Source organism: Sminthopsis crassicaudata, chromosome X (assembly GCF_048593235.1).
Source record: "Sminthopsis crassicaudata isolate SCR6 chromosome X, ASM4859323v1, whole genome shotgun sequence".
NCBI classification, from domain to species: domain Eukaryota; kingdom Metazoa; phylum Chordata; class Mammalia; order Dasyuromorphia; family Dasyuridae; genus Sminthopsis; species Sminthopsis crassicaudata.
This window is the reverse complement of record NC_133623.1, coordinates 64,138,988-64,165,719: the sequence shown is the minus strand read 5'-3', so window position 1 is coordinate 64,165,719 and position 26,732 is coordinate 64,138,988. Positions and strand designations below refer to the sequence as shown.

Below are 26,732 nucleotides of genomic sequence, written 5' to 3'. Positions count from 1 at the left end.
ATACATTTATTTCTTCCCCACTCACCCCTGCCCCATAATTTCCCCTCTTCATTCCTATCTATATTTAAATTTCCTACTGATTCCATTTGATGGAGCCAAGAGAACAGAAATTACATTGAGGAATTAAATGTGTTCAATGAAGAGAATGGCTCTGTCCAATGGTCTCCATCTAGGATCTAATGCACATATAACTCACATTCATTCAATTAGGGCTTAGCAAGGCCAGAGAGTCTCATTCCCCTTCCTTGTTTGTTAAGGGGCTGTCAAATAAAGAGAGCCCTTGAAAAATCCCATAGTTCTAGCTATATGGAAACAATTTTTAAGAAAGTAAAGTATGGTAAGGATGACTACATATATAGTGGTGGAAGGGGAATGAATGGCTGTCCACCAGGGACCCAGGTCACTAAGAGGACCCATCCTGACCTTCATGGTTAGGGAACTTGGACTTCACACCTCAACTTACCAGACATATCAAGAGGGCCAAGTCATATAACCTCAGTCTTCCTCAGCTCTCTGACCTGTGAAATCAAAGGAAGAAAATCACTGATCTCACAATTTGCTCCAAGGCCTAAAAGGTACATAAAACGTAGAGCTTGCTGCATACCTTTTTTTTCCCCTTAACTACAGATGTGCATAAGCACTCCCAAAAAAAGATGTGCCAGAAACACAGGGGAAACACAGGGGAACTATTACGAAGGTCCATCAAGAGGTAAACTACCTGGGTTTGCCTGATTTATGCCCCCAGACCTAATATATTAAAATTTCTGAGATAAATGCTAATCTGGAAACTTACCTTGAAAAGAAACAGTGAATTTGTCAAAATGAAATTTGTCCACAAGAAGGAGATTGCTCAGCAATTCCTGGGGATAATCCTAGAAGTAATTAATAGAGAAATAATGTTTACCTTAAGGAATTGAGAAGTAAAAAAGGGAAAATAACTTTGTGGGGAGGCCCTAGAATCTGATGCCAGCCTACAAGAACTTTTGTCTTTGGAAATGTGCACTCATTTTGCCACCCTTGAATACAAATATAATAAAATAAAACGAAATGGCACGAGGGAAATACAAAAAAGGGTGGTGGTGGAAATAAGCTCATGTCCATCTCTTTGGTTTCAACAAAGTGGGAAGAGGAATACCTGGGCAAGTCAGAGATGATCACATGGTAAAAGGAAATGACATATGGGAACAAAAATAATGGCAAAGAGCCAAACATCTCAGAACCTTGAAGTTGGAGCCAGGAAGGCTTGACTAGCAATCCCACCTCAGCCACAAAGGAGGTGTGTGCTTCTGACCTGAGTAGCTTCTTAGCTTTATTTAGTTCCTCTGCCAAGTGGTCTATCAAAAACATTAGAATCAAGGGTTGGCTACTGGGTCCAAGCAGACAATAAATACTCCTTCAATAACATTTCCTGTACTTGTTGCTGATTTAGTAGTTGAAATGATTATTGTGCCTTTTTTGTTACTATTCTTATTGTGATAAATCTTGAACAGAAGAGAAAAGATCTGGCACACCTGGAATAAAAACCATAAGCAAGAATATGTGACTGAAGGCAGTATCCATTGGCCAGCATAAGAAATCTGCCAAGAAAGGGACTTAACCCATATATCAGAAATATTCTATTAGACCTTAGAAAATTGAAGGTTCTTACTTTTTTCAGTTGTCTGGTAAGGAGTTTTATGGACCAAGGCTTTTTAGGAAAGTGAGGGATGGCAAGAATGAATACATAAGTGGCACAGGAAGAAAAATTATGATTGACAGGCAGCTTTCAAAATTGCTTACTGGTCACAATCTGCTCTACAGGGTGAAGAAGCCTAGACCTTACCTCCCAACTCATCTACTTACCAGATGTGTCAAGGTAACCAAGTCGCGTAGCCAGTAACATCCTCTGAGCTCTGCCCTGCAACATCAGGATAACAAAATTACTAATTTTATAGTTTGCTCAGAAGCTCAAAAGTGACCCAAAATATAGAGCTTTCTTTATATAAACTTTCTTTATATGTCCAAATGCATAGGAGAACTTGCAAAGAAAGATGCTTCAGGAGTACAGTGAAACCTTTTTATTGGCCCATTAGAAGGCACCGAACCAGAGTTGCCCTGACTGTTACCCTCACCCCAAGCTCTATATTTCTTAAGCAAATTCAATTCTGGGAACTCACCTTAGAAATAACAGTGAGCTTTTCAAAATGAAATTTGTCCAGAAAAGGGAGATTGCTCAGCTCTTCACTAGAATTATCCCTAGGACCCATAAATGGAGAAATCATGTTAACTTTAAGGGATTCACAGTCAAAAAGATGGAGAACCTGAAGAAAACTCACTTTTCAAAGGGAACAATACTGGTTGTGACAGGACATTTGTGCGCAGGAGGTAGACTGCTAAACTCTTCCTGGATGTACTCCTAAGGATGAAGAAGTGCAGGTAAAATGTTAGCATTAGCAGATTCAAAAGAAAGATAGAGAAACCGATTCCCTGGTTGACCCTTGATTCCAACCTGGACCTAGGACATCCTTTGCCACTTGTTGCAGTGTCTCTTTTTCCTCCTTACATTCAGCACATGCAGAAATTAGGGAAAGGAAAAGCAACAAAGGAAAAACAAATTGGGAAAAACAATTAAATACAGTGGCCAGAGTATCCTTTAAGGGAAAGTGGCAAGGGACCAGCCATCTTCCATCTGCCCCAAAGGACTTCCCCTTTCATGGGGAATCTACCATTTTCTGCTACTCACTTTTCAACAGCTTCTTCAGTTGAGAAGAGGAGCCTAAATTTACATGCTTTGTCCTTTTCATCTCCTTTTGGGTACAGCAAGTCCTCTCTGGGAAGGTGGCAAGGAACCAGGTCAGGAGTCTTCCAACTGCCCCAAACCAACAATTTTCATCTGTACAAGCTCAAGGCAACTTCTGCCTCCTACTACTAGTTTACTATCTGTAGTACTGATGTGTGGAGAATTTCTGGTGCACAGAGAAGCAAACTACCTTTTCAGCTCAGACCTTCCAACTCCTGCTCTGTCTGTTTTGAGGCAAGAGGAAAACTGGTGGATTTCCTTCATTTTCAATCTACCTTCTACCTTTCTAGTCTTTTTATACCCTAGTCCCCAGTGGTACCGATCACCCAAATATTCCATAAATACGATATACCTCTTGTGGGCATTTTCTCTTGCTCCCCCCATGCTGGGACTTTTTCAATTCCACCTACTAACTCCCCGACTTCCTTTATATCTCAAGTAAAATCCCATCTTTTACAGGAAGACTTTTTCAACTCCTCTTAATTTTACTGCTTTCAGTCTTAATGAGTTATTATTTATTCTATATGTATATGTATATCTTTATGTATATATATGTATATACACACATCTATATACTTGGTGGTACCATTTTCCTCTTATCAACCATTTTATTTCAAGAACTGTGTACATATAAATTCATTCCAACCTGAAAATGTGGTTTCTGGATAGGATTCTGATGTTCTGAAAGAGTGGTGAGTGAACTCCAACCAATGCTTTGGGAAATAAAGAACTGTTATGAAATTGGAGACTAGATATTGTAAATTAGGCAATGGGTAGTGAATGCTCTGAAAAGATCCAGTCTGGATCTCCACTGGCTAAGATGGCAGGGAAATATGGGAAGCTCTGTACATTGTTGACAGGTCTCTATCTCAAGAGGTTAATATTCTTTCCATGTGAAAAATGTATCTGTTTATGAAAAGTCAGATTTGCTGTGGCTAGAGCAAAATTAAATTGACATACATAAGTTGCTTACTCACTGGGATTTTGAGAAATAATATGCTTACTGGTATTTTTTGGAATGGGTAGTATGCCTCCAACAAACTTAAAAATGATTTGAATGCTCAAGAAGAAAATATGGAAGTAAATGGAAGAAGAGGTAAAACAGTTAAAAACTCTCTTCTTAACCTGAAAATCATGCTGTTTCTATCATTTGATTCACCAATTAATCTGCTGGGAAGAAATCACCTATGTAAATTATGGTGTATATTCTGTATATTGGAACTCCAGGAGGAAAAGACTGAGTCAGGTAGTATGTGGTTTCAGGTTCCAGAAGAGGACAAAGGAAAGTGACAATTTCAGCCCATGCTAGAAAAAGCACTCAAATGAAGGAAATTCAGCATATATTGTGGGTTGATAAAAGGAAGTGAACCAATTATAATCGGTTATTCCAAAGATAAGCAATAGCCATGTGTTAAGCAATACCCTTAGTCTAAAGTTCAAATTGAAAGAATGTATTATTTGTAGCTTTAGAGAAATGAGGATTTACCAAAAAGAGGCTATGCCTATGTTTTACAGATAAGAAAAAAAGGAAAATTAGAGAGTTATCTTGTGTATTGGTATGTCCAAATTTAAGCATTCCTGTGATTCACCTACTATCTTTTCTAGACATTTGTATGAAATTTGAAGTTGTTTATTCCACAAAGGGTACACCTTAATTCACTGTGCCTTCCCAGCCTTCAGCCTGTGCTTGGCTCCCCAATAATTTTGCTTGCACATTCTCCATACTTGAGACTCAAGCATCCTCCTGGCTCACGTGAAGGAATTGCTGATTTGTACCTCATAAAAAGATAAAGAGTATAAATGAATTCGTTCACATAATAAATCATCGATCTCTCTCTCTCTTTGTTTGGAATGATTTTTAATAGAAATATGAAGAAAACAAAAATAGGGAACTGAACAGATTGCTAGAGAAACTAGATCATAAAGACTTTCTAGCATCTTCTAAAGAATAAACACATTTCACAGTAGCACATAAAACTTTCACAAAAGCTGACCATGTCAATTTAGGGCACAGAGATAGTACAAACAAATGGAAAAACACAGAAACGATCAACAAATTCTTTATAGACCATAACTTTTCCCCCCACTATGAGATAGTTTTGACTTCATTAGAAGCATGTGACACAGTCATTAAGTCGTGTCTCCCCTAACATAAGCATAGAGTCAGATTTAGATGATTTAATGATTTAGAGAAGTTCCTTTGAATAATAATAGTTAACTTTCTGCTCTGGGGTGATAGGATGTTATATTATCACCATAAACTATTTGTAAGTGGAAAAGGAACCTCTCTGTATCATGGGTTCTATTTCATTTTCCAAGCAATGCTAAAGAATCCAACACAAAAGCTCCTAACAAAATTTTTTGTTTAGTTTTTGTAACAAATACAAAAGGTGAACTCATTCAGAGATGAATGGGCATTTCATCTATTGCCCTAATGCCTCACTTGTGAGGGGGCACCTAGAATAATGGCAAATCTAATAGATATTTTTTGGAAGGCTAAAGGTCAGAAAATATTTGGGTATGAATGTGATTTCACTAAGGCTAGACAAACAGAGGAATTGTCCACTAGGTGTATCCCAAAAGGTGAGCTACGAGTCAGAGAACCAGAGCAGCACACAAGCTAATTCCAGCTGCATATGAATCTGGAAAATGATTCCCAGGTCAAATATCCTACCCATAGTGTCAGTCTATGTTAGGCACTGGGACAAGTGTTGGGGATACAAAAGAAGGCAAAAGACTGCCTCTGCTTTCAGGTATCTCATAGTTGAATGGGGAAGAAAATATATAAACGATTTTGTACAAACAAGCTACATACAAGACAAATCACGGATAATCCACACAAGAAAAGCACTAATATTAAGGGGTTTTAGGAAATGCATCATGTAAATGTTGGGATTTTAGGTAGGACTTGTAAGAAGGCAGAGAAGCTGGTCAGTGGAAATGCAGAGGAAAAGAGTTCCACGGGGGGTATCCAGTGAAAATACACAGTCCAGAGAGATAGAGTTTCTTGTGCAGCAAACATCAAGAAGGCAAATATCACGGTATCACAGAGTACATCAAAGTGGAGTAAAGGAAGGGGAAAGGTGATGAAGAGCTTTGAATGCCAAACTGAAGCTTTTCTATTTGTTCCTGAAAGTTATTGGACATCACTGGACTTTACTGAAGACAGAAAAATCGTTCCCCACTCTTCAATATACTTGAAATTTGCAAAAGTCCCAAGGATGGATAGTTTCTTTCTGAAATGAAGGACTCACGTAAATATTTGGAGGTTATACTCTTCTTCAAGATGTCTTCCATTTTTTTAATGTTCCTGGGTACCATTCCAGTTAGAAAGAAACTATAATTCATGAGTTCTGAGGCCACCAACAGTTTAGCACAAATAATGAGAATAGATCTGAAGGTCAGTCATCATCTTGTATAAATGGTGCTATAGAAGATTCCTTAACTTCAGCATCTCTGGTGACAGCACAATGGAGACACAGGTAGCAAAGCACTGAGAGATACATTTTGGCTTTTCACTAGAGCAACTTTTACAATTCTATGGGACTATTAGGTTGTCTAAGAAAAAAAGTGAAAAAAACAAAAAACTCCAAGAAATAGACAGGTAAGCAGGTATCGGCTCATTTTACTCTCCCTTAAGCAAATTAAATTCTTCTTAAATTCTTCCTTTTTTTTTTCTTTAAATGATTCCACACACACACATATTTTAATGATTGTTTTGATTCCTTTTCATAGCTACAGCTTTTGTAAGCCCAGCTCTTCAGGTATCCTTGAAGTCATCTCTCTTACTCGATTCCTTTTGCCTTCAGTTCCTGCTTGACTCGTTGCAGATAGCTTGGATCGGGGTAACCAAAGTTTTCCGGCCCACCGAATTGTAGAGTTTTGTGATGAATATCATTCCAGGTGATCACATCCTTGACACCTGATGTGCGAGACTGTCCTACTGTGAAAATCAGCCTTTGGTCAAAAGCTCTTCTGAGGAGATGTAAAACCTGCCGTCCTTCTTCATTATTGGGCAAGTACGCCACCCGTCTTGTTCCTTCATAGCGTTTTCCTGGGTTGGGATGCTCTTCTGTCTGGATGCCTCCCCGCATGTCATAATGAATCACGATAGTGCCATAGGAATTGTAACCTGGAAGTGAAGATGTTCTGTAAGAAGTTGTCATGGTTCCATCTGGCTGATTCCCTTTCACGATACCATAGGAGGTCTGGCATACAGGGCACACTGGCTTATGTTTCATGGCCTCTCTGATACAAGGGCCACAGAAGCCATGCTTGCACTTTGGGAGGATTTCTTTCTGGCGAATGACTTCCATGCAGATTACACATTCTTCCTCCTCCTCCTCTTCTTCCTCCTCCTCTTCCTCTTTTCCCAAGTCCCACCAGTTGGGTAATCTCTTGAAGGGAGGCAAAGCCATCTTGAAATCATCAGCATATTTGTCCAAGGGGGACCTGGGGTCTCTATTCCAATTCCTGCCAAAGGAGAGAGTTGGCCCTTGTCTCTGCTGGGCTGGACCTTCCATAGCGAAATACATTTTCACATATTTCACTGCTTCTACGAGGTACTTGGGCAAGCCAGCCAGTATCAGTTCTTGTCCATTCCACTCCAAGTTTACATAGGGGTGATTTCTTTCAAAGTCTTCAAAGAATGGTTTTTCAGGCCAACACTTTCTCTCTTGGCTTAATGATTTCATCATAATTACCTCTTTGGCAACCTGAGGTAATAGCATCTGAAAGGTTTCAATTAAATCTTCATAAGCATGAATAGAGAGGTCTAGGCCTTTGTCTTTTGATTTAAATAGAATGAGAGTTTTCTGAGTCTGGGGATTGTTCACCAGTTCCATCGGAGTGTCATATTTTTTCTCTATTTCTCTGGCTTCTTGGTACAGAAGACGCAACTGAATGGTATCGACCTCAATTCCATTCATCAAGTTTGGGGAGGGCATCATTTCTTCAGGTTGTTTGCGGGAGAAGTTGGCTTCAATGAAATGCTGAGCTCCCAAAATATCCTGTGGATTTCCCCAGAGCATTAAGACTTTTCCTTCTGCTTTAATATGGAGGTTTTGAAACATGTCACTTAGGGTTTTTTGGACATCAAGCGCCAGTTTTTCATCTGTAAAATGAACATCTTGACGGGTTACGTTCTGTATCTCCCTCTGGAATGCCCTGGTGAAAGCTTCCTGAGCTGCTTTCCTGTCCTCTAAATTGGCCGTCTCAAAGTCTAAACACACGTTGCCTGTAGGATACACCAAAGTACTGTTGATCCGCACTTGATGCTCACTTTCTATTCTGTCCAGTGTTTCGGCAAAGAAATATTTAAAGTATTCATACAGATGTGAAGGAATCGAGATAAGATCTGACTCTTCTTCTCCATGTGGAGGGTTTGAGTGAGGAATAGGAATGTCATAATCACTTGGCATAACTTGCTCGATTTCTCTTGCTGCGGCTGAAAGGGGAAACTCCTCTTTCTGGTCATGTCCCAGGATCCTCCCACTTAAGAACTGATAAATTTTTCCAATGTCTTCGTAGTCACCGACCACTTTTTCTGGTCCATCCAGGCTCCCCTCTACTTTAACACTGGGGCAGAGGCTAAAAATGATCCCCTTTTCCTCTTCAGACAGCTTGAAGTTCAGCTGGGCCTCCACATTGACAAATATCTTTGGAATAAAGAAGTTAGAGGAGCTAGCAGCAGCAGCTCCTCCTTCTGGGTGCTTCGCATCTAGAAATTCTTCTGGGAGTGACTGAGCCTGAGCAGAAAGCTGACTTATCTCCAAAGTGTCATTCTCATTATCTTCTGGGCTTTCATTTGATTCTATGTAGACATCCACGTGTGATGTATCGCTGATGGCCACAGAGTGATCTCTTCTTGCTATCACACCTTCCTTGGCTTGTTTTTTATAAAATTCTACCCAGAAAGTGCCTTCTGTGGGACCGATTTTGACTTTGCACTTGCCTCCTCCAGACCGCCATGGATTCTGGAAATACTTCTGCAGTTTCCTCTCCATTCTAGGGTAGTTCTCAGATACCCGGATCAGGACCCGGTACAGCGGGCTGTAGGTAGCGCCGCCAGTGGCCATCACGACAGGGTAGGAGGTCTTGAGTTGAAGAGTGGTTCACTGGGTGCTGGAGGGAAAACTGGGAAGCAGAGAGGGAAGATAAAGGGTGATGTCAGCTCCCTACCTTACTTCTCTGCCCAGACCATAACTTAATAAAAATGGCATTTGGTTTAGACAACACAAACATAAGACAGAGAACTAAATATCAACTTAACAATGAAATCCTAAAAATGAGTTCAAAGAATAATTTTTTTTCCTGAGGCAATTGGGGTTAAGTGACTTGCCCACGGTCACACAGCCAGGAAGTGTTAAGTGTCTGAGAGCAGATTTGAACTCATGTCCTCCTAACATTAGGGTTGGAATTTAATAAGTTAATTTATTTATATACATATATATATATTTAATAATAATTTAATATATTAAAATATATTTTTTAAATCAAGTATTTGAAAAATGAGAAGGATGATGATGAAGATGAAACAATATATAACAATTTCTAGGATGCAAATAAAGCAGTTCTTAGGAGGAAATAGACACACACACATATCCTTACAAACATATATAAACAACATAGAAGATGATAGGAATAATGAACTGAATATTCATTGAAAAAATGAGAGAGTGAACAATAAAAAGCTTAAAATAACCACAAAGATATTAAAAAGAGGAGAAACAGATAAATTGAAAAGAATAACATTCCAAAGAAATGGTATCTAAAACTAAAGGCCAATTCTTTGAAAAGAGTAATGAAATTGATAACTTTTAGCTATTCTGATCAAAAAGAAGAGGCAAGAAACTAAAATTAATAAAATACCAAATGACCAAAGTGAACTATCAGTAGAACCAAACAAAATAATCAGTATATTATGTACAACATTAATTAAAATCAATATCATGAGTCATGAGACATGGGTTGCAACTAAAGTTATTATTTTGTATAGGATTCCCTATACCAAGTAGCCTAGCACTATAGGGAAAGTCTTACTATTTAAATTACAGTGAAAAGGGAGGTAAACAGGATTAATCCCCTCCCAAAGGTGTGAAGAGATCAGGAATAAGTAAAATGAGAAAAGTAGCTTTCTTGGAAGTTGCTAGATCATGATAATAAGATGGTCTGATCATCTCCAAGGGTCCCAGATATAGAAACAGTTTCTCAGTCTGGTGGACACTGACTGGTGCCTGATTTGACTCCCAAGGACATACACTTTGAGGTGTAAACAACAAATTGTGTCAGCTTGTTATGTATATGGCGGGTGTTCATCCTAGACACATTCAAGACCTCTTGCAGAATCCATTCATTTGAAACTTCAGAAAATTTAAGTTATAAATACCCGTTGCTGTTTCTATTTTTATGTAACCTCTGTAGCTGACACAAGAATTGTTAACGTTGTTAGTTACATTGATAAATATAAGACAGTCAAATAAAAACTAAGTATTTCAAATACCACAGAAGGTAGAACTCTTAAAACCTTCCAAATTGCATATATAGTCACTTGATTTTGTTATTTTCTTAACATTTTTACTCATTTTTTTACTTTACAATTTTTATTTTAACATTAAATAATTTATATCACCAAATTTAAATGCCACTTAATTTAATTCCAATTCAATTCAATCCAATTATGCAATTCTCCTCTTAGAAGGATTAGGGGCAAATAAGTCTCTACTTCTCAAGTACAAACATATGTAAGAGAACACTTTTTATAAAAACATGACCTATGAGATGCAAACTAATTTGCATAAAAATTATCAAGTTAACTTCAATTGTAGCAAATGACTTTGGATGGCATATGGAGATACACTTAAATAATCAATTACACAACAATGCATATCAAATATTTTGTGGATAACAAAAACATGTTTGTAACCCAGAAAACAAGTATTATTTCCACATTACATAAGAATATGAAATAAAATGAACTTTTCCATTGGTATAACCCAAATTATTCCATAAGTTAGTCCCTTCAAAGAGAACTGATTGCACTAAAATTTATTTCTTCAAATCAAACTAAATTTGTTCCTGATTTTATTCTAATTATTAAAAGAATAACAGCTTGGTCTCATAAACTGTTGCAAAAACACCCAGATTTGAATACATCATTTTGAAAAATTTAAGAATCTCACTTTAAACAAAAATATTTATCTAGTAACAGGCAGATGACTAGGCCAAACACTCATTTACTGAGTTGTTTAAAATATAGAAAGGACTCTAATTCTCAACTGAATAGCTCAGATCTTCCACACATGCATTTTATTATAGTAGCTCACATGTGTTCCAGTCTTAATCTATGGGATAATAACTTAATATTGTGTTTATTTGTCTAATTATTGCCATAAAATTCAGAAAGGATGAACTATTCCTGGGAATTAATCTTATACATGATTAAGTATTACCAATCAGACAACAAGCTCAAGTACTTAGAGTGAAAATAGTAAGAGTTTACAACATGTGCATTGTGCTCCTATCTTCTACTGATCACTTGCTTTGATTATAGAAATTTGCTTTATAGCAAAATAAAATCAGGGATATGATTCTAAAACCATCAAAACTGGTGCTACTTAATGACTCAACACATATATGGAAACATTCTTAGGTCTATCTGACTTCAGATAAGAGTCAGAGTTGACAAGCAATCATGCAGTAACAATTCCACTTCATAGCTAGACTTAGGAATATGCTACACAATGGGGAATGACAGACCTCCACATACAATAGTTCAGGATCATATTTCTGAGTAGAATTGTGGCATTTCTCTCAAATAGTGGATTACTGACTTAATGATCCATCAGACAATTGTACCTGAATTCAAAATTTAAATTATAGGCCCAAAAGCCTTTAACGCAAATAACAAGGCTCATCACAAATTAGACTAGATACAATTATTTTTATGCTCATGAAGTTGCAATAAGCAATAAAAATTTACCAGGATTCCCAATGCATGGGAGATTTCACTTAACATTCTTCACTTTTTTTCTCTTTTCTAGTCTTCCTTTCCTTGAATTTAGACATATCCTGGTATAAGGATCATCATCAGACATATCTTCTATATTATATACAAACTTGTAAATTCTCAGTAAGCCAATTTCATTTTTTTAGGATCTCCATAATCCACAACTAGTTATTTTTCCAGAGCTGATAACCTTCCACACAGAGATGGTTTCCAGGAACTTGGCAAATTTATACTATAAGAGGAGTCTACAAGATCTTTGTACTATTTTTCAAACACTAATCAATGACCAATTTTCCCTTCTAAAGTACCTAGGAAACTACTTGCTAGGGTTTAACATTATCACAATAATCCCAAATAACATTCTTAAAACTTTAAGAAGTGACCACCACATAGTTTTAGATATAATGTGTTCCTCACTATAGGCAAAGATGCAAATTTCCAGCTTCCTAAATTGCATTACCAAACATTATAAACAGCATTAGAGAGGCTGATTAAAAAAAATAAGTTCTCAAACATTTTTCCCACCTTCTTTTAGCTGTTCAGTTCATATTCTAATAACATCCAAGTTGCTCTTCTAACAAAATAATTGATACAATAAGTTACCAATTTCACAACATAAGAAAATTTAGAACTATAACAATGTCATAAACAAGTATATATTTGAGACTTGAAACAAACACATTAACACTTAGTTGACCTTAATTCAGTTGAATGCCTTTCCAAATTAACCTTACATGAAAGTCTCTCTATGACCATTTGGCATTGTATGCTGATCACATCTAAAACATGTAGAAAATCATCATGTATGAAGCAATTACATCTAATTAAAGAAATAATATCAGTTAAATTCATATAATACTTGCCTGTGCTGTAAACTGTGTTAAGGGTTTAACAATTATGTGATTCTCACAACTCAGAGAGGTGGATGCTATTATTAATCTCTTTTCTGAATAGTACAGTGAGATAAACAGATATAAAGTAACTTTTTTAGGTTACTTACTGGGTAACCTTAAAAAAGTTGCTTTACATCTGTTTACCTCACTGTACACTGTACTGTAAATTTACTGGGTAACCTTAAAAAGTTACTTCACATCTGTTTACCTCACTGTACTGTACAAAATTTCAGATCCATGCATTTTCCAAGTTTATCTTAATGCCAAATAGCATAATAAATTCAGAAGCATCATAAAAATCATATTAGGAAATGTAATCAGGAGACATAAAATAAGAATAGATTAAATTTAATTAAACCTAGATTGATTTTCCAAACAGTAATGAATCTTAATTCATAATTTCAATTCTGTAGTATTATATTTTACACAATGGCTAGTTATTTCAAGAATTTCATATTATGGTGTCAATTAATTCTAGCCAATTCACTGCCAAAGCTTTTAAAAGTTTCAGTATGATATCTGGTTTAATTATCACTTAAGAGCACATTTTAATTAATTAATTAATTTACTTATTAAATTTTTTTATTGTAGCTTTTTATTTTTTTAATTATAGTTTTTATTTATCAGATATATGCATGGGTAATTTTACAGCATCAGCAGTTGCCAGACCTTTTGTTCCAATTTTTCCCATGTTACATATGTTAAAGTATAAATTAAATACAATATATGTATATATGTCCAAATAGTTATTTTGCATACCTTTTTATTTACAAGATATATGCATGGGTAATTTTTCAGCATTGACAATTGCAAAACCTTTTATTCCAATTTTTCACCTCCTTCCCCCCCTCCCCTCCCCCAGATGGCAGGTAGACCAATACATGTTAAATAGCTCATTTTAATTTATTTCAAATCTGGGTTCTACAATCTCAGAGCCCAATGCTTATCAACTTATTTCTAGCCCTCTATAAATCTTTTTCTATAAACTTCCAAATCAAATTCTTCCAAAGCAACTCTTTATTATTATAGTTCCCAATAAGATAAACACATGAAGTTTCACCCAATCTTCCTATGAAACAAAGCCAAAACTTTTTCAGTTCCTTTCTGTCAATGTACCAAACCTTGTCAACAAACTTAAAACTTGCTGAAATTGGCACAGGTGCACCAAGAACAAAGTCTAAGGATACGTTATGTATCCGAACTTTCTTATCTACTTTCCATATTTTCCCTCCAGCCTTTTTCTAAATCTTCCAAACCAATTACTAAGACTGCACAACTTTCCTTTATTCAAACCTTACATTTTCACCATTCTATATTCACTCCACTATATATCTTCTTTTATAATTTTAGCACATATTGATGTTAAAACCAATATCTTACTAAGACTTATTTTGTTAGGGTGATGGAAAGAACTTGGCCACTGTTCAGAATTGTGAATTAAGAGAATAGAATCTCTATAAAAACCCATATAAGTTAACAAAACACAGCTTTTCTGGCAAAGTGTTTCCTTCTAAACTCTGAGCACAGTTATAGACTCTCAAACACAAATAAACACAGAGACAGGAAATATAGGCAGAAAATGTTACTTCTTGCCTGCCTTGCCATTTATCTCCAGGAGAACCATGTTGTCTTTCACACAAAATAAGAAGATATAGGCTATCTACAAACCAGTATCATCAATTAATATTGATTCATAATTTTAAAATAAAAGCCAAACTACAGCACCGTACGCAAAAAATCATTCATTACAATCAAGTTGGATTTATATTAGCAGAGTAAGAATGGTTCAATATTAGAAAAAAAACTTTTAAATCTAAAACCACACAATTATTTCCACAGTTTCAGGAAAAGTCTTTGACAAAGCCCACTATATTAAAAAAAAACTATATAAAGCATAGGTTTAGAGGGTTTTTTAATGTCCTAAAAGTTGTCTATCTAAAACTACAATGGGAATATGCTAGAAGCTTTTCCTGTATTTCCCCCCATTATTTTTTGATATATTATTCTGGAAAAAGCTAGAAAACACAATAAAACAAAACAAAAAAAGGGATAGACAAGTAAAGAGGAGATCAACTATCCTTCTGCTGATGATATGATGTTTTAAATGGAATATCTTGGGTAATAAGCAAATATAAGCATCAAAACAGAGGTTGAATTATAATATATTATAAGGAGAAATCTTTCATAATTCCCTACCTCCTGCCAAGAACAGGTTCATACCAAAACAGAACAGATTATTCTGCCAATTTTATGTCTATGTTACCAGTGCCCCTAGGTCACAATAAAGTTATTCATGAAGAATAAAGGGACAAGTTTTGAAAAATAAATGTATTGAAAAATGTACTATGCTTGAGGTATTTTTAAATAACTATAGAAGTTATTACTCTTATCTGTATTAAAAAACAAAAAAGTATTTCTCTTGAAATTTCTTTACTTAGATTATCTGCTTATACTCTGGAAGCTCCTACTTTTCTGCTTCTTTCTGCCCTTCCATTACTTTCCCTCTCTTTCCTCCCAGTCTCCCTCTCATCCTCCTTCTCTGTCTCTCTCTCCATGTGCCTGTTTCTTTCTGTGTCTGTCACTGTTCTATTCTCTCTGACTCTTCCCTCTAGACTTGTCTCTATCTCTCTCTCATTCTCTATCTCTAAATCTATCAGTCTCTGTCACTGTTCTATTCTCTCTCTTATTCACACACTCTCCTTCCCTCTCTCCATCCCTCTCCTTGCCTCTTTCCTCTCTCCCTACTTCTACTCTCACTCACCCTCCCCATCACATTCTTTCCTTATTTCTCTCTCTGTGTCTTGCTCTTCCCTCTCTCTCCATCCTTTGTCTCTCTCCTTTCCTCTTTTTCTCCTCCATTTCTCACTCACTCTTCTTCCTTGTCATTATCTCTCTCTCTTCTCTCTCTCCACTCTCTCTTTCTCTTTCTATATCTTGTCCTTTCTCCGTCTTCTCTATCACTGTTTCTCCTATCTGCCACTTCTCTTAACCTCTGTTTCATTTTTCATTTCCATCCATCTTTCTCTCTGTCTTCTTTGTCTCTCTCACCCCATCCTTCTCTCTCCTACTTCCTTTATTTCCCCAATCTCACTCTCTTTGTTTCTCTGTCTTTATATCCATCTCTCTCCTCTTTTCTTGATCCATCTCTATTCCTCTCCCTCTTCTTCCTTCTCTCCCTCCCTTTTTCCTCAGTACTTTGGCATATAGTAAGTGCCACATAATTGTTACCTATTATGAAGGACAAAGCTAAATGAGAATTAGAAACCTATGTTTTAAATGGCCATTAACTGAATGTTGCACAGAAGTGTTTACCTTAATCTTACCCAGCATCTGAAATGCAAGAGGAGTTAGTGAGAGGTTTATTTTACAAGATATTTACTGAAGGCAAATATTGTTCCAAAGATTCTGATTCATCCTATCATAATGTTTTATTTGTTGTGTTAGTTACAATGATGCTCTGCACATGTTAGTTATATACAAACCTGAGAATTGTACAATCATATGCTAATAGCATCCTTGAAAAGAGCTGAATTCTCTAAGTGGGTGATTCTATAAAACAGTATCAAAAGGATATGTGAGGGTTAAGTTCTAATATATCACTGTCCTACAGACATATAAAAATGTCCTAAGGAGGTTAAACTGTAACATAACAGTTTTAGGGAGTAGTCTTTCTTACTTCTCACCAAGACAAGGTACACATAATGGGACCACACAAATAAATAGATTGTTCTGCTATTTTTTTTGTTGTTGTTGTTGAGGCAATTGGGGTTAAGTGCCTTGCCCAGGGTCCCACAGCCAAGAAGTGTTAAGTGCCTGAGACTACATTTGAACTCAGGTCCTCCTGACTTCAGGGCTGGTGCTCTATCCACCTTACCACCTAGCTGCCCTTGTTCTGCTAATGTTACGCCAACACTGTGGAGGCAGCTAGATTATGATAAACATGCAAATGAAAAAATTACTTGGAAGAAAATTCTGAAAATTAATTATATTGAAATAAATTTTACTGAAGTAAGAGCTGAAAAAAGTTATTGATATAGCTAATATAATAATTGATACATACTCTGAGAAACTGTTGTACTGAACATGAGTTATTTTTAAATACCCAAAGAAGTTCCTTTTCTGTTGTCTGTATAAAAAAAGACCATTCTTACAGAATTCTCTCATAGTTTCATTAAGGCTACCTACATATATGTATTCTGGATGTTTCTGTTTTCCTCTTTTCAATAAACTTTCTATTATTTAAAAGATTGGCTCCACAGGTTCATTTCAACCTAAGACAAACCACAAAATAAACCCTCAAAAACTAACTCCATTTCTATGTAATTACAATATATTCCATGTAATAAGAACAAAGAACAGTAATCAATAATAGAAAGGAAAATCTCATACCAAATAACTAGAAAATGTTTAAAATATCTGTGGATAAGTCTACAAATATGCATAAAACATAGAGATTTAATCATAAAGCCAATTACAAGCTATCTCTTCAAGAAGTGAAAGACAATTTAACCGCCAATGTTCATAGCTGGACTATGCCAATAGAATAAAAACAATAAGACTGCCAAAGTTAATTTAGCCTTGTAAATTCTATGCTAGTCAAATAATCTAAAGGATACTTTATAGAATTTTATAAAGTAAAACAAAATTCATTTGGAAAAACCAAGACCTAAAATATCAAGTGAACTGATCAAATGAGGTAGGACTGAAGAATATACATCTTAAGACTTCAAACTATATTATAAAATAGAGTCATCAGATCTATCTAGGATTGCATATAAATTAATAGAAATAGACCAATGAAAAAGACTTGACAAAGGAGAATGAACAACAATGGAACTTAATAACCCAGAGTTCAATAAGGTAGAAAACATATTACTCTTAGGGAAAAATCTCTCAATTTGATAAAACCTGCTGGGAAACTGGAAAGCAGTCTTGTGAAAATTAAGCTAAGTTTGTACCATATTCCAGAATTAATTGCAAATAAATACACAAACTTATTATGAAAGACCATACAATATTAGAAGAGAAACAGATCATATACTTCTCACAGTTATAGGTAAGAAATGTTTTCTTAAGCAAAGAATAGAGGCAATTACAAAAGATATAATAAATGCTTCAAATTACATAAAACCGAAAAGCTTTCTGAGTTGACAAAATGAATGCACAAAATGAATGCACCTTGAATATGAAGTGGTCAAAAGGGAAAAAATCTTGGTACCAAATTACTCTTACAAAGTGTTGGTATTCAATATATATAAGCAATAGATACATAAGAGAACAGAAATGATTCAGTAAAAGAATATAAACAAACAATTCTCAAAAAAAATTCATACAAAATATTTACAACCACATGAAAAAATACTCCAAATAACTGTTAAGAGAAATGCAAATCAAAAAAAAAAAACTCTCAAAATTGGCAAAATGATAAAAAGTATTGGAGGATTGGGGGAATTTAGACACACTGATAAATTGCTGCTGGAACTGCGAATTAGAACCACCATTTTGTAAAGGAATTGGGAATCATGCAAAAAAAAAAAAAAAAAAAAAAAAAAAAGGAATACAAAGTTTATAATCTTTGGCCATATCAGATAACTTTACTACTGGATTTATTCCAGTGACTACTGATAAGAAAAATCCATATGGAAAAAAATATTTATAGCATCATTTGTGGAACTGGCAAAAAAATTAAATTAAGAACATACTCACCACTTGGAAAGTGGCTGAGCAAATTGTGCTGCATGAAGGTAATGAAATACTACTATAGTATAAGAAAGGATGAAGTTGAAGACAGAGAACTACAGAAGCAGCTATATGATTTGGTGCAGAGTAAAGACACCCAAGAAAGCAATACACACAAAGATTGCAACAATGTAAATGGAAAGATGAACCATAAACACACTTACACCCAGAGCAAAATTATAAAGAAATGTGTTGAAAGAAGAGATATGAGAATATGCTCATAATCTAACATTTAGCAGAGGTGGGAATTACACAGGAATTACATACTGCACATATTTGTAAACTTTTTCAACATATTAATGAGTTGTACTTATTATTTTCTTTTTTTCCCCTTGATTTTACATCACTTTCATCATTGTTGAAAAAAAGAGATAAGAGTTTGGCAGCCAAACAGTGTAAAAAGTAAAGGTTTGCAAATCACAACATGTTTTCTCTGGCTCCATAAATACTTTGTAAGGGGGGCGGGAAGAAGGGAGAAGATAATTACAACAATCAAACAACACACCAAAATTTATGGAAATTTTGCCTCTAAACATTTACATCAATATACAAGCGAAAGAATGAATCAATAAACTAAGTGCAACTAAAAACAAAATTAAACAATTTCTGATTAAACACTAAAACAAAAATCCTAAAAATCACAAGCAAGAGTAATAAAATTTAAAGTAAAAAACCAAAACATTGAACTAATAAATAAAACTAGATGGTTTTAGGAGGAAAAAAACCCTATAAATACATCATTGGTTAATTTGATTAAAAAATAAAAGAAGAAAACCAAATTACCATTATCAAAAATGAATAAATAAATGATCTATCAATGAAGATAAAATTAAAGCAATTATTAGGAGTTATTTTGCCCATATGACAATAAAACTGACAATCTAGGTGAAATGGATAAAAACATACAAAAATATAAATTGTCCTAATTAACAGAAAAGGAAATAGAATCCTTGAATAACTCTGTCTTAGAAAAAGAAATTGAACTGGTAACAATTAGCTCCCCAATAAAAATCTCCAGATCAGATGGATTTACAAGCAAATTCTAGAAAACATTTATCTATTTGACAAAATCCTACCAAATTCTTTCTATGACACAAATATAGTTTTGATACCTAAACCAGAGAGAGCAAAAGCAGAGAAGGAAAACTATGAATTCATTTCCATTATGACATTGATGCAAAGAATTTTAAACAAAACAATCACAAGGAAATCACAATACAATATAAAAAAGACCACACACTAAGACCAGGTGTCATTTATACCAGGAATGTAGGGCTGATTCAATACTGGAAAAACTCTAAGCATAACTGAACAAATCAATAACAAAAACAACTCAAAAACTAGTTGAAACAATGAACAACTTCAGAAAGGTTTCAGAATATAAAATAAACTCACATAAATCAACTTCATTTCTATATTTTACTCTACCCCACATCAGTAAGAAAAGCAAGAAGGAAAACTTCCATTTAAAATAACAATTCAATATATACTTTATAGGAGTCTATCAGCAAGACAAACTTAGAAACTATTGTGAACATAATTACAAAACACTTTTCACATAAAGACAGTTGTAAACAATTGGAGAAATATTAATTGCACATGGACAGACGGAGCCAATATAATAAAAATGACAATTCTACCTAAATTAATCCAAATGCATACCAATCAAACTACCAAAGAATTATTTTGTAGAAGTGGGAAAAATGATAACAGTGAACAAGAGGTCAAAAATGTAAAGGAAAATATTTTTTAAATGTGGAGGAAGGTTGCCAAGCAGTGCCAGATCTCAAACTGTGTGGCAAAGTAATAATTATCAAAAAAATTAGTACTGGCTAAGAAATATTATGGAATATTAGCAGTATAGATTAGGTATATAATACACAGAAGTAAAGGACCATAGTAAACTAGAGTTTGAGAAACCCAAACATCTAAGCTTTGGGGTAAAAATTCAGCATCTGAAAAAAAGTGCTAGGAAAATGGTAAAGCAATTTAGCAGAAACTAGGCAGAGACCAACATCTCACACTGTATAGCAAGATTTAGATAAATTAGGGAGGTATGGGAAAATTTACCTGTCAGACCTATAAGGTAATCAAGGCAAACTGATAAAAAAATTTTAAAAAAGACTATTTGCCAACTGATATGTTCAAGTAATACTCAGAAGAAGAAATAAAAGCTATCAATAAACATATGAAAAATGCTCTAAATCACTCTCACTTCCAGAGAGAGAGATGATCAAATCTGAGTGCAGATAGAAACATTGTTTTCCCATTTTTATTTTCCTTGCTTTTTATTTTGCAAAATGGCAAATATGGAAAAATGCATCATAGATATCATATCACTCCCCTTCTCAATGAGTAGGAAAAGGGACAGAGGGAGGGAGAGGATTTGGAACTCAAAATTAAAAAAAAAATAAATGTTGTGATGAATATGGAAATACTTTGGAAAAATTGCAAATATTTAATCTATCTCAGATTGCTTTCTGTCTTGGGGAAGTGGAAAGAAGTAGAGAGGGAGAAAAATTTGGTTTGCAAAGTTCTGCAAAGATGAATGTTGAAAACTATGTTTGTAGGTATTGGGAAACATAAAATACTATTTAAAAAGGAAAAACAATGAATATTAATTTTTTAATTCAGAAAAAACCAATTAATTCTGGTTAATAATCTGACTATAGTAATCTAGTGTGTGATAAATGTATAGACTCCAACTTCTGGAATAAGAGCTTACTATTTAGACAAAAATTGCTGAGAAAAGTGGAAAACAGTATGGCAAAAACAAAACATTGACTAAGATCTAACACCTTATAACAAGATAAGGTAGAAATGGGTTCATGGTTTAGACATAGTGATAATATAAGCAAATTAGGAGAACAAGGGATTGTTAACTCTCATATCTATGAAGGGAAGAATTTATGGCCAAACAAAAACTAAAGAACATTATGAAATGCAAAATTGATAATTTTGATTACATTAAATTAAAAAGGTTTTGTACAAACAAAACCAATACAACCAAGATTAAAAGGGAAGCAGAAAGCTGGAAAAAATTTTATACCCAGTGTTTCTGACAAATGCCTCATTTATTAAATATATAGAGAACTGACTCAAAATTTATAAAAATACAAATCATTTTGATAAATGGTCAAAGTATATGAATAAGCAATTTTCAGATGAAAATATTAAAGCCATTGGTAGTCATATGAAAAATGCTCTAAATCATGATTGACTAGAAAAATGCAAATTAAACCTCTCAGATTGACTAAGAGGTTAGGGAAAGAAAATGATAAATTTTGAAAAGAGTGTGAAAAAACTGGGACACTAATGCATTATTGGTAGAATTGTGAATTGATCCAAACATTCTGGAGAACAATTTGGAACTATGTCCAAAGGGCTATCAAACTATGCATATCTTTGGTCTGTATCCCAAAGAAATCATAAAATGGGGAAAAGGACCCACATGTGCAAAAATGTTTGTAGCAATCCTTTTTTTGTAGAGGCAAGGAACTAGATATTGAGTGGATGCCCTTCAGTTAGGGAATGGCTTAATAAGCTATGATATATGAATTTAATGCAATATTACTCTTCTATATGGCAAGAAAATGGGGAGGGGCAGAAGGAGGGAGAAAAATTTGGAATACAAAATTTTGCAAATATGAATATTAAAAACTATCTTTGCTATATTTGGAAAAATAAAAACTTAGTAAAAATAAATCTTAAAGCAAGCAATACCTTTAATGGGGATTAGCTAGAAGATTTTCCAGTATATTCAGGGATGAAACAAAGATGTCCATTATTACAACTGCTATTTAAGACATTACTATACATTCAAGGCATAGAAATAAAACAATAAAAACAATTTAAAGAAATAATTACTGGCAGAGAAAAATAAACTATTATTTTTTGTTTACTTAAAAAAGCAATTACATTTAAAACAATGAACAACTTCAATAGTGTAGCAAAATATATATAATAAATCCAGACAAATAATCAGCATTTCTGAATATTATTAGTAATCCAACAGGCAGACTGATTCTTTGAGGGAGGTACAAACTATTTTTTGCCATTCTTTTCAACTCTTCCATCCAAGAGGGGTCACTATTTGGGGATACTAGTATCATTCTTAAAACAAAAAGAGACACAGGGTACAATAGAGGTACTCACATCATCTAATTTCTATGAGGGCTCTAGATTCACCCTGTCCACTAGGTGCAAATCTGATGCTATAAGTATAGCATCATGGGATAAATGTATGGGGTGGAACCCCTATGGATTCTGAGGTCGAGATAAATGTCCTCCTCTGTCATGACAAATCTATAAAGCAATTTATAACTATGCCCCCAAAGTTAATTAATTGTGGCCTAACTAAAACACCATTGGGCTTAGACCACATAGGGAACAAAGAAAAGGAAAAGGACCCATACATACAAAAATATTTATAGGAGAACTTTTAAAAATAGCCTCAAACTAAGGGCATGCTCACTTATAGTGAAATAATTAAACTGTGGTGTATGAATGTAATGACAGGATAATATTTTATTGTGCCATAAGAAATTAACAGTTTCTGAGGGAACTCTTAACATCTGATCCAGATTGAAGTGAATAGAACTAGAATAACTTACACAATAACATTATAGAGAGAAAAAGAAAGTTTAAAAGCTTTTAGAACCCAATTAGTACAGTCCAGAGGACTATATAGATGAATCATGTTACTCCCCCTCCTTTCAGAGAGGTGAGGGACTTAAAATCCAGAATGATACCTGCCTACATATTCATGGTCAATATGGGAATTGATTTTGCTAGAATATACATATTTATTGTGAAGATTTTGTCATTGTCATTACTATCGTTATAGGAGTGGGGGGAGGTTCCCCTGTAAAAAATGATAATAAATGCTGTAAAATTTTAAAAAAAAACCTTTAAAATAAAAGAATCTCTCAGTCCAATTAAATTGGCTAGATATCCCACACAGGGACCATCCTTTTGTGCATTTTTAAATATTTAATTAAGATGGGGAGTGCCCAAACCAGGGTGGCTCTATCCCATCCATTTCAGTGAGACTGATAGAGGTGGGTTTGAACTAGAACAACTTATACAATGATAACATTGAAAAAATTTAGTTTAAAAGCTTTTAGAACCCAATTAGTACAGTCCAGAGGACTATATAGATGAATCATGTTACTCCCCCTCCTTTCAGAGAGGTGAGGGACTTAAAATCCAGAATGACGTCTGCCTACATGTTCATGGTCAATATGGGAATTGATTTTGCTAGAATATACATATTTATTGTGAAGATTTTGTCATTATCATTATTATTGTTATAGGAGTGGGGGATTCCCCTGGAAAGAAATGATAATAAATGCTGTAAAAATAAATTTAAAAATACTTTAAAAGAAAAGACTCTCTCTGAGTCCAATTCAATTGGCTATATGTACCACATAGGGACCATCCTTTTGTGCATTTTTAAATATTTAATTAAGATGGGGAGTGCCCAGACCTGGGTGGCTCTATCCCATCCATTTCAGTGAGACTGAAAGAGGTGGGTTTGAACTAGAACAACTTATACAATGATCACATTGAAAAAAAAAAAAAAAAAAAAAAAAGAAAGCTTAAAAGCTTTTAGAACCCAATTAGTGCAGTCCAGAGGACTATATAGATGAATCATGTTACTCCCCCTCCTTTCAGAGATGTGAGGGACTTAAAATCCAGAATGACGTCTGCCTACATGTTCATGGTCAATAGAGGAATTGATTTTGCTAGAATATACGTATTTATTGTGAAGATTTTGTCATTATCATTATTATTGTTATAGGAGTGGGGGGGTCCCCTGGAAAGAAATGATAATAAATGCTGTAAAAATAAATTTAAAAATACTTTAAAAGAAAAGAACATCTCTCAGTCCAATTCAATTGGCTATATGTACCACATAGGGACCATCCTTTTTGTGCATTTTTAAGTATTTAATTAAGATAGGGAGTGCCCAGACCTGGGTGGCTCTATCCCATCTATTTCAGTGAGACTGAAAGAGGTGGGTTTGAACTAGAACAACTTATACAATGATAACATTGAAAAAAAAAAAAGAAAGCTTAAAAGCTTTTTGAACCCAATTAGTGCAGTCCAGAGGACTATATAGATGAATCATGTTACTCCCCCTCCTTTCAGAGAGGTGAGGGACTTAAAATCCAGAATGACGTCTGCCTACATGTTCATGCTTAGTAGAGGAACTGTTTTTGCTAGAATATACATATTTATTGTGAAATTTTTTTCATTATCATAATTGCTATAGGAGTGGGGGGGTCCCCTGGAAAGAAATAATAATAAATGCTGTAAAAATAAATTTAAAAATACTTTAAAAGAAAAGACTCTCTCTCAGTCCAATTCAATTGGCTATATGTACCACATAGGGACCATCCTTTTTGTGCATTTTTAAATATTTAATTAAGATGGGGAGTGCCCAGACCTGGGTGGCTCTATCCCATCTATTTCAGTGAGACTGAAAGAGGTGGGTTTGAACTAGAACAACTTATACAATGATCACATTGAAAAAAAAAAAAAGAAAGCTTAAAAGCTTTTAGAACCCAATTAGTGCAGTCCAGAGGACTATATAGATGAATCATGTTACTCCCCCTCCTTTCAGAGAGGTGAGCGACTTAAAATCCAGAATGACGTCTGCCTACATGTTCATGCTTAGTAGAGGAACTGTTTTTGCTAGAATATACATATTTATTGCGAAATTTTTTTCATTATCATAATTGCTATAGGAGTGGGGGGGTCCCCTGGAAAGAAATGATAATAAATGCTGTAAAAATAAATTTAAAAATACTTTAAAAGAAAAGAACATCTCTCAGTCCAATTCAATTGGCTGTATGTACCACACAGGGACCATCCTTTTGTGCATTTTAATTATTTAATTAAGATGGGGGGGCGTGCCCAGACCTGGTTGGCTAAATCCCCTCCATTTCAGTGAGACTGAAAGAGGTGGGTTTTGCCCTTGTGAAAGGCTTCAGAACTGTGGTCAGTACAAAGACCAATTAAAATCCTAGAAGACTGATGATGAAGCATGGGACCCATATCTTTACGGGGGGGGGGGGCATTTAGATGCAAAAATAAGATACATTTTCAGATACATTCAAATTGGAAATTCGGTTTGCTTGGCTATTCATTTGTGTTACAAAGGCTAGCTTTTTCTGGCTTTCTTTTTAATGAAATGGCATGGAGGAGGGAGAGAAGACAGAGATGAGAGGAAAAAAAAAAAAAAGACAGGCATTAAGGTATCTTAAAAAACAAAACCAACAAACGACCGAACACGACAAGCACAGAAGGAAGGTCACAAAGCAGGACTGGCAGTTTTGAAATATACAGATTAAATTGATCATACAGATTTTAAGAAAGCACCCTAAAAAAAAAAAACAAAAAACCCTACGCTTTAGATGACGGAGATCAACAGGTGCATGATGTACATGGAGATGTGTATTTGATCGGCGTTGGTGGAGTCCAGAATAACAATGAATGAAAATGAAAAGATTCCCCAAATAAGAGGGGTTTTGTAATCTTGCTCTGTTCTCCCCCCCCCCGTCACCCCCCGTCACCTCCCCTCCATCAGTCCCACATTCCGGGTCCAGCTCCATCGAAGGGCTGGGGATAAGGGCGGGCACAGCAAAGCGGCAGTGGGGAGGGGGGCCGCAAAGGTGGTGATGGTGGTGGGGAGAATGACGGGATGCGTTCCCTCCAGACACACAGTCGGAGGCTTGGGCACATCTAGGTGCGGACCCCGATACAGGTGAAGTCCAAAAGGCCTCGGACTGAGGTTTGGGGCGGGTCGCGTTGGGGGGGAACCAGAGGGAGGCGTACCCCCCCAACACACCCCTAAGGGTTCTGGGAAGGGAAACACAGGGAGAGGGAGTTAAAGAGACGCCGTGAGGGGGCTTACTTACCTCCCACACTCAGCGGACTTCGACAACGGATCAATCAGGCTCGGCGGTCTGCGGTGGTGTAGAGCTTGACCAGCCTGCAGTCCCTTTGAGCAGAATGCGCAATACCCCAGCCCAGGTGAAAACCGCAGAAAGGAGGAGACCTGTGACGTCACGCTTAGGGGTGGGATTTGATTCGGCCAATGGAAGGCAGATCGTGACATGGGGGTGAGGAGTGGGGGGTGCCGCCCTGGCAGAACAAATCAATCAGACGACCCCTCAAGATTTGTTGCGCTCCTACTACGTGTCAGGCATTTAGCCAGAGCTTGAAATCAGAAAGGAAAAAGGACATATCAGAAAAAGAAAAAAAAAAAAAAAGTCACCTCATTTAAAAAAAAAAAATTGATCAAATG

General features: G+C 35.4%; 1 pseudogene; it reads right to left on the bottom strand.

Annotated features, from left to right (window-relative positions):
* The window catches only part of LOC141549198 (E3 ubiquitin-protein ligase DTX3L pseudogene), a 29,924-nt pseudogene extending 3,451 nt beyond the window's left edge, over positions 1-26,473 (bottom strand).
* Positions 26,474-26,732: the final 259 nt, after the last annotated feature.